Source organism: Bombus impatiens, unplaced genomic scaffold, assembly GCF_000188095.3.
Source record: "Bombus impatiens unplaced genomic scaffold, BIMP_2.2 scf_0142, whole genome shotgun sequence".
In the NCBI taxonomy this organism is placed as follows: domain Eukaryota; kingdom Metazoa; phylum Arthropoda; class Insecta; order Hymenoptera; family Apidae; genus Bombus; species Bombus impatiens.
In genome coordinates, this window is record NT_176561.1 from 1,661,141 (window position 1) to 1,678,520 (window position 17,380).

Sequence of the window (17,380 nt, forward strand, 5' to 3'; positions counted from 1 at the left end):
TAACAGTCAGGTATAGAAGAAAGTGCTGAGACGCGTGCAAGTGTGTATCGATGAATATATAAGAAATCGTCCATGAAATAAATATATTACTATTTTAATATTAATCCTCAGTATAAATTTAGTGTTCCTATAACATTATTTCGGCTTCAAAGATCCACAATTCTCAACAATGAAATTGATTTTTATATGAGGATATAAATCTATGTTCTTTGAGTTCAATTATATTATTGGAAAATATAATCATAATTCGTGTTGTATGATGCTGGATATTATCAATACCGGATTTTGTCAATACCACTTAATGACAAAACTCGCAATCACTTAGTTGCCAACCCAATAATACTTACGAAATTTCGAAATGTTTCATACAAAACACATAATATATTCATAAAGATAATTTACAATACTTTCATGAGCCTGTATATATTGTTCGAAAACTAACACTCGTTGAGCCAGGATTGTCAATACATTTAGCCAAGTCTACCCTTCAAAACGCGGCTGATTCAGAGTGCATTCCTTGCTATTCCATCATCAAAGTTCATTGACAGACCGTTCCAGTGTATTAGCTTTTGCTCCATTAGCGGCGGCAGGCTGCGAGACCTGATAATTCAGCAGCGAATCTCCACAACGAAGCAAAAGGGGTGGCCAGCGATGGAAGGGCTGCTTCGGACGCGCGTAGGGACGCGGTCAGCGCACCCTCGTCGCCAGAAACAAGGGTCAGAACCGAGATTTTTCCCGATAGGTCGAGGCGTTTTGTCAAGCGGCTAAAGTGGTCCGCTGGCTCTGGTTTAGCCGGCCATCGTCGTCGAACCGACCGAAAACGAGAGAGGAAAAGGGAAGCAAGGATAAAAGGGGTGGGTGGCGTTGGTCGATGGTTGGAAGGAAGGGGCTGATTCTCGACGGCAGGTTCGCGTGTAGGGACGACATGGCATGTCAGGTTACTCCTTTCAGATCGGTCGATGGTAGCGCGCCGTTAGCTTTGACAGCGTGGCTGGCGTGATTCCGAAAGCTTTAGAGACCGCACCGGATATGAAACTAACTTCGTTCGTACGAAGCGAGCTTCGAGAACGCCATGGTAGGATGGATAAAACTCGAATGAGACATTGGGAGGGAAAAAGGGATCGTGACTATTTTAATATGTACACTCCCGTTCATAAGTACTAGGATACTTTTTGTTTTTATAACAGAGTAAGGATTATTTGAAGAATCGATGATTCGAACGAAGCTAAGCAATAAATATTAATAACGTTGATTATGCAGGTTAATGTTGATCAAGCTATCGTAACGACTAAGCTAATGTTATTTGTATCTTACTAAACGTTGTGGATTTATCGTCCACTTAAAAAAGTTTTATCGAAATCTCGAAATTACATTTGCTGGAAAAGAACGTTGTATTTCATTTGGCAGAAATTTCTTCACGCTTATTCTGATGATGTTACAATTTTATGGCCATTGATGCACATGCAGTAGTAAAAAACGTTGTTTACGAGTCTCGCGTTTCGAGCGGACGAGATTGTTCGATTTTCCTGGCTTCCGCGCGGTTTCAAACTGTAATTTCGTCGAACGTACTTAAATGAAATTTCAACCGAGTGATAGTCGATTGTTTTCGCGTTCATAACATTGCCTGGAGGGGGTGAGAAGAGGAATATACATGCGGCGTTATATCACGCGTGAGCGAAACGCAATGCGACCGCAGGGGATGGCTTTTATCCCTCGAAACGGGCCGAAAAATCGAGGGGTTGATTAATTAATATAATTTCGATTCGCCGCTTGTAAACACGTTAGTCACGAGTTTCGCGTCTTCAATTAACACTTTTCTGCGTGTATCGTGAGTCTCGCGCACTTCGTCTCCGTTAACATCGTAGCGATGGCCTCGAGAACATCGCAAGTAGCATAAACGTAAGAATAAGCCTACATCATGTGAATGATTCTGTTCGTAAAGGGAATCATCCCCTGTACACTTTTGCTATTATTGAAGTACGCTTTGCGTCTCATCAATTATCTTACTTATAGTTTAAATCAATTCGTACTAAAACAATTGCATTTTGAATTTAAAAAGGAAAATAAACCAATAAACGATGTATCAAAATACAACGAATTAAAATTCGATAACTGTGAGGATACGAATATTTTTGTGTAAATCTTATTCAAAACATGTTACTGTTGAGAAAAGGTAGAGAAGTAACCATTTAAGTGCATAAATCAGCAACGCTGCAAATCCACCTCCATCGATATCTATATGAACGTTCCCAGAAATACGAAAAGATCGTAGTAGATTTAATTGGACACCACTTGGATGAATATCAGCGGGGCATCGATAAGTACCACTTTCAACTTTCTTCTCTTCGGTTCGCGTTCCCGACATGCTTTACCTCTTTCGAGCAAAGCCACAAAGTTTCTTATGCTATTCCCCGAGTCTCATCCACCCTCTTCTTCGTCCATTCCCTCCTCGACCAATCGTGTCGTTGCTCACCAGCACGGATGTCGGCTAACGAGCGACGTTAGACAGGATGCAATTAGCAAAAGTCCTCTTTTCAGGCCAGGTATACGTCTTTTCCTTTTGCTCGAGGAACAAGTGACGAGCTGGAGGAAAAAGTCCCAGGACACCCCCAATTGAAAGTCACTTCGCCGCGCACCTAATTTATTTCTTTCTTTCTCGTTCTTGTTCGGATGTAAATTCGTCCTTGGCCAACGGTGACGCCCCTTTTTATTTTATTTTTTTTTATGAAGGAGACAGAGAGACGAAGCGAAGAAGAGTTGTCAGTGGCCCAACCCTCTCAGGATTTGGTGTTCTCACCCTCTTCTTCAACGTCCCATGGTTCACATCAGTATTCCTCTCATTTGTCTCGCACTGATTGTCCAGGAAGCGTAATAGCGCAATCTCTAGGGCCGAGTGCCGTGAAACCCTTCGCCAAGTCACGTATCATCCCTGAATCGGCAACCTACGTACCCACCGGGATAATCAATTTCTTTCGTCGGAGAAAAAATCCGCCAGCAATTAAGTGCTGATACATGGAAAATGGAAATTATACGAGTGCTTTTAGGGGATGATAGAAATTTTTTAATCGACGAAGTGAACAGTACCATGCAGATTTAAGGGTGAAATGTATGCTTTGTTTAGTTTATGAGGATTATTTTATGTACAAACAGTTGGGAAATTTGTGATGCAGATATTTAGGAAAATCGATATTTTATTAATACCAACTTGAATTTTTTATTATTCTACCAATATTATCGCGATAATCGAACGACAGTGTTGATCGAATTTCAAAAATATTTTGCACGACGCGTACAATATATTTATAAAACGTTTCTATAACTGTCCAAATACTTTGGCGAGCAACTGTACGCGTGACGAAAATGCCAGTGACTTCGTCAGAGGCTTTGAAATGTCAGTGAAATTTTTTCTACATCTCTATCTATCCCTAAAACCTATGTACAATATGCACGTAGATACTCCTAGGCTTCGAATTACTCAGAATCCGCGATCCGTGATGACGTTTACGAATCAGATCACGGGTGACCGAAACGAAACTCATCGTTGCTCACGCTCCGGTTCACAAGCTTGGGTACCTACACGTGTTGGACGTGTCGTCGGTTGGGACCGGTTCGCGCGCGTATTCGTCAAGCGTGTTCTCCACGCACGTCCACCGACACGCGTGATCCTGGGAGACGGGAGACGCGTGCGTACCATTCGCGGAGCGTATCGTTGGTTGGCTGACGGTTAACAGAGCAAGGGGGTCACGGACGACTAGATCGCGTTAAGGGTCACGCTCGGTTGCATCTAACTTGCACTCGCACGCCGCCGGTCAATGCACGTTGACCGGGCAATTTCTGATCCCGGGGCACGTCGTGTGCGAACGAAGAGAATGGCGAATTGAACGGAGGAGATGCATCGAACGATCGTGATACCAAGCTTCGAGGAAGACGCAATAGAGAATGGAGAAGGGAGATTGGCGCGTGGGAGCAGAAACAGATTCCTCGGGCATAACCGGTTCGCACACACGTTCTGTAGTTTCCGTAGTGAGTTTATCGTGCCGCGGGCTAGCCGACGTCAACTCGCCGCACTGGGGTTAAGTAACCGACGGAATCGCAGAGAAATATTCATCGACCCACGTCCCGGCCTGTCTTCCCGTCGCTCCGCCATCGATTTTTAATAGTCTTAATGATGGGGAGCCGGATAAGCGGATGGACGGATAGGTTATGTTGCATGGACCAAGATTACGGATAGATGGGATTCCAGCTATCTTTGAACTGCAGAGTCCTTCCTTAGTTACAGCAGTGTTTCCCAACCATTTTTGGATCGTTCACCGCCGCAACGCCTCAAGGATTTTAATGGCATTCCTAAAAGCGGTGATCTTCTTTGAAAAATTCAAATACAACCAAGTTTTGGTAAATTACGGTATAAATAGATATTTGGAGCGAAAGAGAAAGGAAAGTAGGTAAAACTGTTTTTGATTTGACTGCTTTCAATGAATATAAATGTTTAAAATATGAGAGATATCATGTTTACACGACATATCGTGTTTAATGTTTGTCGTTGTATCATGTCATCGTGTTTAACATATCATATTTATAGAACGCATAATTATGGCAAAATACAAACCTGATACAATTGTATATTATATTGAATAGCGCAATTTTTGGGTAATCAAAATCCTAACAGCATATAAAAACGTTATATAAAAGAAACGCTAGCGTAAAAAACGATCGTGATTTCCTCAACTGTAATCGTAATTTTTTAAATTGTATAATAATGGTAATGGGAATAATTACATCATACATTACATACACAAAGCCATAAACCATTCAACCATTTTCTCTGTAACAATCTAACGTTTGAAAACTAATAATACTTTCTGCTTGAGAAGAATTACAAAACGCAATTTTTTATTGAAATGATTCCGCTTCAATGCCGTCGGAATTTTCTATATACGAATAAAAGTTGAGCAAATCCAAATAAAGCCCGCGGTGTTTTATTTCTAAAATCGAACGGGAATTCTATTTTAAATTACCGTTCGGTTAACCTAAATTCGAGCGCAAGTCAGCCGAACTACTTCGTAACTTCATTTTCAAGCGCATTTCACTCATATAGCGAAATCTACAACGGAACAAACGATTTCAATTACTATTTTAGTCGCGAGCTATATTCAACGCACGTTTTCATGATGAAAGCACAATTTCATTACAACAAAACCATGTCGTTCTAACGAAACATGCGCTTCGAATATATCTTAAGTCTGCGTTACAGAAGTGAGAATGAAACTTGTGTTTCAAAAGGGTTTGAAAGATATCGTGGATGTTTGGATGAGCTTGTAGACGATCGATAAATGGTTTTGGAAGCCAAGAATTGCAAGTTATTTCGTTGGATGTCCTTTGGATTGAACGGTACCTGAGTAGCGCGTGCATCGATGCCGCGTAAGCAGTATTGATCGAGCAGGTGCATTACGGTGGTGGCCCCGCAGAAGATGGCGGAGAATACGGGGTTGCAGAGATCTTGCCAGCACTGGCTAGCCAACACCGAATATAAAGTAAATTTAACATTTGGGGAAGATAAAGATAAAGACTGTTCCATGTAAACAATTTTATAACGCATGGATTATTCTCGAAAGTTTCATGAACGAGGAAATTATTAGTTATATAAATCATTTTAAGATTGTTTGAATTTTAATATTGATAATCCTTTCTGATTTGAAATTCCAATGAGATGAAATAGTTGAAAAGGTATATCGAATGGTATGAAAATTGTTGTTATTAAACGTTGAAGAAATCACGTGCATTTAAAGTTTTCATGCATAAAACGACATTTGATATGGACCGATCTAATCTAACGTAAGATACGAAGGGGAAATGAAAGGGTTAAATTTGGGTAATTTGGTTCCATCGCGCAGTGACGAGCAATTTCTTCCCGTATCGGGTCCTTTTAATCACGTAATGCGTTCCATCTAACTGCTGATAATTAGCTGCCAATAACAAGCGAAACCTCGACAGGCTGGCGCGCCATCGAAATCAGAAACATAGGCTGCTTATTAAATTGCACACGGAACCCATTATCTCGATGAACGTCGATCGAACGGCGAACCAAGGGGCCCTGCCAGAGCATTCTACTTCCATTCGCAAGTAGCGTATCTCGATATCTGTTGGTTGCTGTTCCGTTTCGCGCTTAAGGGCATACTCACTTTCGGAACTATGCCTATTAATATCTTTGCCATGGGATTCTGCTGACCGCACCAGGTCAGAGAGAACGAACTAACGAAGGCACGAGGGGTTGGCGACCAACCGTGAACCATCGATAGTTCAACCAGACTCGCTGGAACCTCCATGTTGGTCTGTAGACGACTATCCAAGAGAGGATTGATCGCTAGCGAAGAGAACTATAGCGTACATAAGAACGAAGGTATATAGAATTTTAATTGAAAAAGAAGTTGCTTGTTTGCGTTAGGATATAAAGATGTCCATATAGGAATGACAGAAAAATAAAACTAATAACCTTCGATTGATATAATTGGATCGTATGTTTTTAGCGACAGGTCTCCCTTTGATTCTATACTGTTCCATTGACGTTATATGGAAAATAGACAAAGTAAAATCGATGAAATCTATTCGAAGAAATTCGGTCATCGTGATGATTAAGCGCGCGCTCGTACAAATATACAGGCGCGCAGCGCGATATCCACCAAGCGACCTCGCATTTTCCGATTGAGCCGCCGATGCCGCACCTGCTGCACTATCCGTTTTAATTTCAAGTCATTTAATCAATGCGTCCAGGCAGCATTGAATCAAAACGTCCGGCCGGTCCGTTACTATGGGCTAAACATTCTCTCTCTCTCTACACCCTTTACGCACGTGCGTTCGTGAATGCGTCGCGTACGTGTGAGTTTGCCATCTCTCTCGCGCAATGAATTAATCAACCAGAGTGATGAGGGACGCGTTCCTACATACCGATGGCAGAGGATCGCACGCGATTCCTAGTCGATCCACACGCCGATTCGCTTCAACGAAACCTGCGACACATCATGTACAGCATCGATGTGCTGAGTCTCATGATGAATTCGGAGATGCTGTTAAAGATTATTGGTTACGTGGCGATACAGTACACAGTAAGTAACAGAGAGCTGGCAAATTAAAGCATTCGATAGTTGTGTGATTTGTTGATGTACCGAGTATATGGAACATTTGAAGTTTTCGTGTGTTTCGGGTGGACTTTTTTTTAGATTCTGGTTCTAAATTAAAGGACAAAGCAGTTTTGTGATTTATTGATATATTGAGCTATATGCGATATTTTAGGTTCCTGTTTGTTTCCGATGGGCTGTATTGAGATTTTAATGGTGATTGAACGCGATGTTGGCGGTGTCGAACTTTCGATTTGATCTACAACGTAATTGGTGCAGTATATGGATGAATCGTTGGATGGAGAGGATTTACGTCGTACGTTGAGATGATGTTGAGTATTCCAATTTCGGATTGATTGGTTTTGTCAGTCGATGAAGGAAATGTGAAGAAGTGCTTATAAGGTTTCTCTATGCGATTTTGTAAAACGAAATTGAATAATATTTTAAGGTTATTTCTTGGATAATTATTCACCAGTTAGAACCCGTTTTAATATTTTAATTCATTAATATTTTTAATTTATTAATGTCACGATTTTTAATACGTTATTGTACACTAATGCATATGAGCGATGGACAGTTAGATTTTGATGTAAAATATTTGTACAACTCGTAGTAATAGTTTCATAATGTATGCTATCTGGAATCTGGGACGCATTTCGTGGGAAAAGTGAGCGCATATGCTTGATGTTGCTTGAAAAGAAAGCTCAATATTCTCGCAAGAGCCGTTGTCTTGAAAAAAACATACAAAAAGGGAAAAACGTAGAACTGTGGTTGGCTGACAAAAAGTGCGTTTTGCCATGTCGACGTTTCGAAAAGGATGAATCGTATAGACAGATATGTATGCATGCTGATGGAACAAATTTTCGTACATATTAGATATTTCTATATATGTTTACTTCTCTACTTACTTTATTTCTGACAAAATTATATTTCAATAAATTGTATTTCAAATTAATTTTAAACTTCCTCGCACACTGCCCGACTGTGCATGTTTATGCAAATTCATATTTTCTACCGACATTAATAAAACAGTAAAATTTGAATGAAAGTATGCCTCAACACACAGTATGTTGTAAGATGTAGTGCCTTTTTTTAAATATGAAGTTCAGTTTAAGGTTTAAATTTGAAATACTAACTCAATTTAGTTCATATATTATTAAATTTATTTATTTTTAAACCGTTATTCTAGATACTATGTCAATTTAAATGAAATTCTCTTCATATTGCAATCAACGTGGAACAACGTATTCCCGAATTCGTTCTCTCGAATGATGGATAAAAAAAAAGCATTGGATGAGAGACAAATCGAACGTGGACATTCCTATTGTACGTAGAAATGATCGATCCGTACCATCCCCGTTGCCTTTCAAGGCGCACTCTCGACTCACAGCCGAAGTCTTTTCTTTTCTCAACGGCGACGTTCAGACTATTCGGGTCGATACCTTAGCTCGCGCCTGTCTTCCGCCAGGAAAGATCCTATCTGCCAGAAACGCGACGACCTACTTTTGCTGTCGAGTCATGCGATATCAGCTCTCTCCACAAAGTGATTTGTACGGTCAGAAAGTACTTCTGTTATGGTCAAATCGGACCTCACTATCGTACACTCCCTTTCAACCTACCACTTAAATGGTTCGAGTAGTATCCGTTCTTTGACTTAATCCACATTTTTGACCATAAGTGTATATACATGCTGCAAATACGTTAGATCATCAAGTATTAATTATTATATTAGATTTAGTTGTAACAGGAAAAATTAATTGAACTTGAAGCAATTGGGATTTGGTTGTGAGGTATCCTAGGAACTTGTAGATAATTTTTGGAATTTTTAGATTAGATTAGGAAGAAATAAGAAATGAATATTACTTTAAATAGAAAGCAATACGATCGATTTTCTCAGTGGACGATCGAACGGTATTGTATTTGCAACAGAACGCAAATATTTTGTCGAATATTAGCGCAAACAAACGGAGAGGCAGTCTACGCAGAAAGGCAATGGCTGGTTAACTGTAAAATAAACCGGTTGTATTACAGTGTGTGGACGAGGCAGTACGACATAATGCCGTTAATTCCGAATCGAAGGGGGAAACTTTCCGTTAAATCAAACGAGACATTCATGACTGTGGCGAGCGTCTGATCAATGCGACAGCGTTTACACCACTTCCGAGGAAATCGAGTTAAAGAGCGAAGTGTCCACACTCGAATCTGTCCGGACGGTATATACATTGATAGTAATCCCAGCACCCGCTCGCCACCCGAGCTACGTAAACTTGTTAATAACGGGGGAACCTCGAAACTATTGATTTCCAGTGACACCCTAAACTTATACAATTCCCCGTATACTTACTTTGGTTTGCATATTCATGCAGAGATCGACCGAAACTAAGAGTTGCGGAAGTTAATGCACCTATCGAAATTAGCTACGAAGGATGATTAATGGGGTGAAACGAAATGTAGGGACAAAATTTTGCTATACTATTCATGATTTCTAATAGTGAAATAATGTTGCATTCTATTAGGAACTGAAGTTAATGCATTTTTTAAGATATCTCAAGTCACTAAAAAATTGTTTTTATCGCTTTCAGGAATTGTTGGTGATTTTAGTAATTTGCTTTCTTCTTTATGTTTTTCTTGCTATATAATAATATTTGTGGGATAAGGATTTAGAAGTAAATTAGTGAAAGCTATGATCTCGCAAGAATTCCTTATTTAGATTCTATTAAATTGTTTTGGATCATTGTATTTTTACACAAAAATTATAGAAAGAAAAAGATTCACTTAACAGAAAGTTACAGCTTAAATGGTTTGATGGTTAATTGATAATTAGAATAAAAAGCTAAGAATCATTCGACTCTTGCTGTTAAACGATAATAAATTTGAAAATTCTTCAATGTTATCAAAAACGAATGCCATTTATCCTTTACTTTCTTTTATGGATGTTTCGTCTATAAAACAAAACAATCGGTATTTTAGGAAGTCTTTACCAAAAAGCAGTATAAATATTAAAGGGTGTAAAGCCGTTTGATTCGTTGGGGCGTCGTTCGGTGCATTTTGATTGGGCAGGTCGCGCTCAGCGTGTGACCAAGCAGCTAACTCGGAAACACGCCGAGTGGGAAAAGCCCACCCGTCACGTTTTCCATGCTGACGAATCGTTTGAGTCTGGTGTACATTGAATATAAACCGGGCGCAAGAATTATTTGTTCTACGCGGAAAGCTTTATTAGCAAAGGAAGAGCAGGAAGGTTTCGCGTCTTGCTTTTGTATTTCGATGAACACGGTTAATTCAACACCGTGCCGCGCTTCTATTTTGCCTACTCTACCTGTCTACGAAAATACACGAACAGACAGGTAAAGATAGATGAAGAAACAAAGAAAAAGAAAGATAGACACGAGAATGGTCAGAGAAGGAAAGTTCAGAGGTAATGCTGATTACTGGCGACTATGTCAGACAGAAAGGTACAAAGAGAATAAAAAAAAGACATATATATATACATAGAGAGAGAAAGAGAGAGGATGGGAGAGAAGAGAAAGACTGAATGGAGAGAAGCTAATAAACGAAAAAGGTGTTCTCTCTGGTACGAACCTCTTTGTTGGTGTTTTAATAGCGACAGATATCGATATCTCCTTTTTACTTCCGCTAGTCGCTGTTTTGTTTGCGGATCTATTATCTGTATTTGCCTCTGTCAAAGTAATAAAGAGATTTAATTAATATGCCGTATAATTGCACGTGACTACGGATATAAATATGATATACGTCGGATATGAACGATGTCAATTTCTTGTTCTATTTTACGCTACCGAACTTTTATTTTAAAGTATTCTGTCAGGGAAATTTTTAGGAATTCTCTTTCCTAGGTGTTCAGTAATTTGTAGATTATCGTTTTAATCAATTTTATTACGTACTTCGCTCCTATTAAACTCGTAATTTTTAGAATCATTGCGTCTTAGTTTCTATATTTCTTTCAGTTTCGCATCACGTGTGTAAAATATCTTCTTAAAGGATATTCAAAATGTTTATCTTGTCTTCCCTAACTCTCCTTTGTGTTTTTCTTATAAATACTTATTGTCACTGCATATATCAGTTTTAGGTATTTTACTCGCACCCTTTACAATCTTCATAAACATCGAAATAAGATTGAAATATCAAATTTATTTTGAACTAACACGTGACATTCGAGTCTTCCCTGATCTATGTAAGTAAATTCCAAATCTTAATACCTCAAATCTTTGCACTTTCCACGTAAAAGTTGAGATCCGAATCTTTCACTAAAAAGTAAACAGGCTGTGCGCATTCAAAGATACATCAGAGTAAAATCATCGTATTATCCACTTCCAAGTTACCATCCTATCACAATCCGCATTTCAATTCACTAATCACAACCAATCAGCGATAGCTTGACATTTCAACACCTCCAGAATCCTGGAGAATCGTCAATCTAACATGGCTTTGAGGACAATCGTCGTCTCCTCGACCCAGAGTCGAGACATGGAGGATTGACGTTTGAGAATTTAGCAAAGTGAAGGGACTGTCTTGGAAACAAGAGCAAAATGGCGGAGTATTAGCCGGCTATCGATCACGAGGATCGATTTTACACGTGGGATAATTGGATCGTGGCTACTTTGTTGTACAGGGGTGTAGTTCGGTGTAGCTGGTCGGTTTAATAACCTCGTGCCCGAGATTCGTCGGCTGTCAAGCTCGATTCGACGAGAGACGAGCTCGAGCAGAGGCGTGTGTAAGCTGCAAGCGCTTCCGGGTGTTTCCTGCATCGACGATCGCCTTTGGGGACACAGTGGGGTGTTCAAAGGGTGGACGCGTAAATCGAACGTGCATGTTTTAAAAGGCTGGCCAGCCGAGCCGCAAAATTTTCAACGCCGGAAAAAAGAGAGCCATGTAAATTTCCACCCAGGCCATTTACATCGTTATGGGTCGGCCAAGTTTTCGGGTTTATCAGGTTTCCCGGATGTGAGGCGCGCCGCTATGAGCGATGTCTCGTCCAATGTCTCGTCGTTCGCTGCGCGTGTTTGTGTTAATCGCGTTTTCTGTAGAGGAAAGCGTGGAATTTTTAGGAATATCTCAAAATAATGTCATGGACTGTTTCAAAGTTCCAAATTTATTGCAAAATTGTTCATTTTATGAAAGGCTCTGTTCCATGATGTTATATGTCAATCGTATTTTCTAACGGGATATCGATAAAAAGATGAATTTACATTGAAATAATATGAAATAATATCGTTTGACATATTTAACGTATACAAGGGTACTTAAATTTTACAAATACATAATTTATAGTGAACTTCATGCATAGAAAATATTCCTTCTATATTTTAGCTACTATGTAGGTATGTACGTAATTCCCTACTTTCTCGACACAGCTCTATCACATTAATTCTGGATAAAGATAGCATAGTTGTGACGCCTCACGCTATTCTACAGTTTCGCTGGAAACAGCTGCTTTCATCTTCGTGCATACCCCTAACATGACGTACGTTATGTATATACTTCATACTCCACAGATATAACGTAGCATCATGTACCCTATTACCTGTCGCGGATATATCGTGAATCTTATAAGGTATTGAAACAGGATACCGATAAGCAGAATATTTTTGTGTTGGCAAAAATTGTCGATACCTCTCGAATATCTGTGCCCTCCATTAACCGAAGGAAATTCATACAGCATAGAAATATATTTTTCGAATATAGATACGAGTCAGGATATTATAAAATTCAAATGTAGAATATGGAAGTCAACGTGTTAGCATTTAACAAATATTGTCCTGTTTGAAATTTATTCGCGTATTGATAGAAACCACAGAATCCTAAAGATGAATGAAGTGTATTCAGCATTGTAAAGCCTTGAGCATTAGTTTGATCGAACTTGATCCCATTGCTACTGTCCTCTGTTAGATGGATTCATATCTTGGAAATCGCGGTCCTCGAGTACAATTAATCCGTAGTGTTAGTCAAAATTTCGGGTCAAAATTTCGTATAAAGTTAGGAAAAATGCGTGTGTGTTGTTTACGGTTCGATAAGTTTGCGCTTTTATATATCGCGTGCACGGCAAATATCTCTTTGTCAGGCGTAGAACAATTTTTTTCGCCTGTGATGTTTCTAAAATTACACTTTTCAAAATACACCCATATCTTTGACCAAAGCAACGATTTCATCCGTTCGACCGTACCTGTTCGTAAAAACACACAATGTAAAAACATTTCCGGCCACGGATTCCGAACTGATCGGTTCTCCGCTTAGCAACAACAACTGAAGAAAAAAAAAAAAAAAAAGTAGAGCGATCTATTCAAAATTTCGATAGACCAGTTTTTTCGTATTTTGTATTCCGTGCGAATTCACCAACAAAAAGACGCGAGATTGGACCATGGTACTGCTATACAATAATAATGAATTTCAAGAGAAATCTGCTTGAATAAAGAATAGAGTAGTTCCGAAAAAGCTGTACAATGTAATGGCGTAGCTTTAAGATAAGAGAGGACGAATATTGTTTGCTTGTGAACCATCTGTTTGTATGAGAATGTTTAGGCGTGCAAACAAGAAAATCTTGTATAATGTGTATGTGGTCTAGTTGGGTTGCTTATCGAAAAGTGGAATATAAATATTTGACTAATTTATATTAATCTAGAACCAAACAGTGAAGAAATGCGTAAAATTTGTGTAAGCGCAAAATTGTTAAGAATTTAAATTGTTTCTATACGTAACACAATGTACTGTGTATACAAACTATAAATAAAAAGGATTTTGCGATTAAAAAGACAATTATCCGTTATAACGTGTAAATGTTTAAATTTCTTCAACCCTCACAACAATTTCTGAGGTTAACCTTATTCTCCGTAAGTGTCGTAATACCTGTAACTCCCTTAGAACGAAAAAGAAAAGAAAGTTGCAAGGTGTTGGCGATAATGCGAGAATTCTCTCGACAGAGCACGCTGAGCGAAATAGAAGTCGGAAGGCAAAGTTGCAGAGCGTGTGCCGCGCAGCGTGTTAAGCTGTGGTAATATTTCGTTTGAGGTTGGCCTGTGCAGCCGCGCATAACCGACTAAAATCCTCCGTGTTGCTTTTTCTCACCGGAAATTAAAACTCTTTTTGTCAAACCGTACAGAAACTGTGGACACATGTAGAAAGGAAGAAAGAGAGTGGACCTTCCTTCTGCGTACCCCTATGTTTTAGCGGGGCGTACTTCATTTCCTCGATTGAATAACCTGTAATTCGTGTCTTCTTTGCAGTGGAATCCAAAAGCCTAACTTTCCGAAGAATATTTAGCCAAGCAATATTCTTCGTTCTGAGAGACGATATTATTGCCGTTTCGTTTCTTCGGTTATGAGGAATGACCGCCTTTTATCCTCCTAGTAATTTGTTCCAACTGTGTTTTCTCGAAGAATTCTTTGTGACGAGGATTTGTAGTTTCTACCGAAACGAATATTACTTCCGTTATGGTCTCGAACAATCGCTTTTGAGGTTCTGATTAGAAAATACTCGTATATCAATGTTTGTAACTAGAATTTGTAATGTTATGAAGAATGAATATGTTTCGAATAAACGTAAAACTCGTTTCAGCTTCATATCAGTTTGGTTAATATTTAATGTTATATAACATTTGATAATATTATTCGGTACTACTAGTCGATAATTTATTAAATGCAGTTACCGAAATGTATCGAGTTTTCATTTTATCAAAGCTTCCTATTAGGCTTGCTATTTTAGGTTAATTTGAAACACAAATTCCTTGAGTATCTATAACAAGCATAGTACACTGCAATTAAAAGGATAGTTAAAATTTTACTATCTTCTGTGACGATTATTAATAATTAATATTGAGCGTATAATAGTATACGATATTTAAGGATAAGATCAACATAAATTTTATCATTCGATTTCGTGTCAAAATGCCTCGACTTCCCTACCTGATTTAAGGTTCGGAATAATTGTTCCCAGAACAATAGTTCTCTGGGATAGATTTTATCTTGGTTGTTTTTGAAAACGGCTCTTTTTATTATACTACGCGGTTTGAATCCGCGAATCGACAAACTCGACGAGGCAATTGATTCGTACTGACACCGTGACGCGGTCAATCTCGCGTTTTCATTACTCTCCATGAAAATAAAGTTTCGCTTCAACTGGTTTACTATTTTTCCTTCCTCTTCTTTTCTTTCATTTGTCACATTTTTCGTTTCCATGTGTATCGTGCATAACGATAAGCTCTCAAGTATATCGCGAGTAGATTCGGGTAGATTTCAACCCTTTATATGATGACTCGGAAAATTTTTCATGAAAGATCTATTATACTTTATGTAATAAATTATCAAGATTGTAGAGGACTCCGACTAGAGTATATTTTTGTATGAAGAAACGCGCGAACCAAAGGAAACTATAGTCTACAATTCGCGTTAAATATCCCGCAGCAGTCTCGCGCAATTTCCCGAGAAAGGTAGCTCGCACGTAGCCGATTTTATAAACTGCGAAGCATCCATTCCCCACGAAGCTACGAGTCACGAACACGAGAGTCTTCCTCCATCGTACAGAGAGTTTCGACCGGGACGACTTGCCCGGGTACGGGGCTAAATTTCGAGCTCGTTTCTCGCGGCTTAAATTGTCCGGAACCACTTACGGCACGTTCGCGAACCGCACGTCGAAGAGTATCGACGCGAGGAACACACAACCAGAATTCCTTGTAACCGTGTCTATATAGTACAGTCGCTGGCCTTCGAATTAGTTCTACATACAGAAATTTTACTTTTTTACCTACAATGTCATGTACACTCCCTTTCACAAGCATTGAGATATTTTTTTATTTTATGTATAATTCATTTAAATCATCAGGCAAATTATTACCAGATCACAACTTTTCATTCAAAGTACGTACAGTGGAGTAAAAGTGCAAAAAGTATTCCAGCATTCGTACATATTATGTATACTAATTGATTAAATTCAAATGTAAGTCCATCAAGTTTCGTATCATTTGGTAGTAGCGTCGTATGATTACAGAAAATTAGTAATAAGAAAATGAAACATGGAAGCTGCTAAAGAAATGTTTCATTGGAATAAAATAACTGTGGATACAAATATTGTTTGTAATTGTCCGGATATATTTTAACTACATATGGTGTTATGTATCGCTTGCAACTACAATACCCACGATTTTCTCCATTGGCAGCGAGTTGAAAACGTTACACGGGCAAGACGAAGAGATATTGGCGCAAAAGTTGTGCTATCAAAGAAAGACAAAGAGAGAGAAAGAGTGGTATGCTGCTGACTCTGCTGGCGTGGCTCGTCTTCAGACGTCGTCGCCGAGAGAAGCTGGAAATTCGCCTGAATCCAGCTTTCTCTTGGTACAGGCGACTCTTGTCTCTCTCTCTCTCTCTCTCTCTCTTGCTCTCTTCGCGTCTGCCCTTTTCCCGTTTCCATGTCAGTCCTCCATCCCACGGGATCGACGTAATCCTCTTCCATCATTTCGCAACGATGATATGAAAAGAGTACTTATGTGGGTTCAATTATGGGGCTCCATACCAATAAAAACTCTCTCTCTCCTCCTTCAATCCTCTATCTTCTCTCTCTTCCTTTCATTTTCTGTCTTTTCTCTCGCATTGCACTCTGGCTTTTCAGCTCTATCCTATGCGTAACACGCTCTCTGTCTATGTAGTCGCTTCTTTCCTCCTTTGGTTATCTAACTTTAATCTTAATTCAACGGTTTTTGTACGGTATCCAGTTGTAATGTCCCGGGAAATGGAATAGTCAATGTATGGAGGTTAGACTTATTAACGTGTTTCAAGGTGTTTCAGATGATGATTTAAACGAATTGTCGCATCTTACACGAAACTAAAAAGTGTCTGGACATTTCTGAACGATGATGTATACGTTCAGTGTATTCCTCCGATCAGCAACTAAGAAATCTTTTCCATAGTCGTTCTTTAATCCATTAATTATTAATCACATTAAGCGAGCGTTATTAGCTGGCGAGCCAATTTGCGTGCGCTGACGATGATTGCGGTCGGAGCTAATAAAGGATAATAAATAATATTATCTTATTACCGACTAAGTAATTGATGTATTGCAATTAGCGTTCGCGTTACACGTTCGTACAATTTTTCCCTGTTTCCAGCCCGGTTTCATAACGACCAGTTACAATTCAAATTAGAAGAGTATTTCTCGAATTATCGATCCGTCGTGCAAACGTGCGCATATGTGTGCCTGCGTGTACGCGTATGTGTACGTAGTTCTCTAATTAATTCGACTACGGAAAATGGAAAGAAAGTAAAAAA

At 39.1% G+C, this 17,380-nt stretch overlaps 1 protein-coding gene across 8 annotated transcripts in view; it reads left to right on the forward strand.

Moving 5' to 3' along the window:
- The window catches only part of LOC100746173 (teneurin-m), a 662,892-nt gene that overhangs the window by 486,117 nt on the left and 159,395 nt on the right, over positions 1 to 17,380 (forward strand). The window lies entirely within an intron of this gene.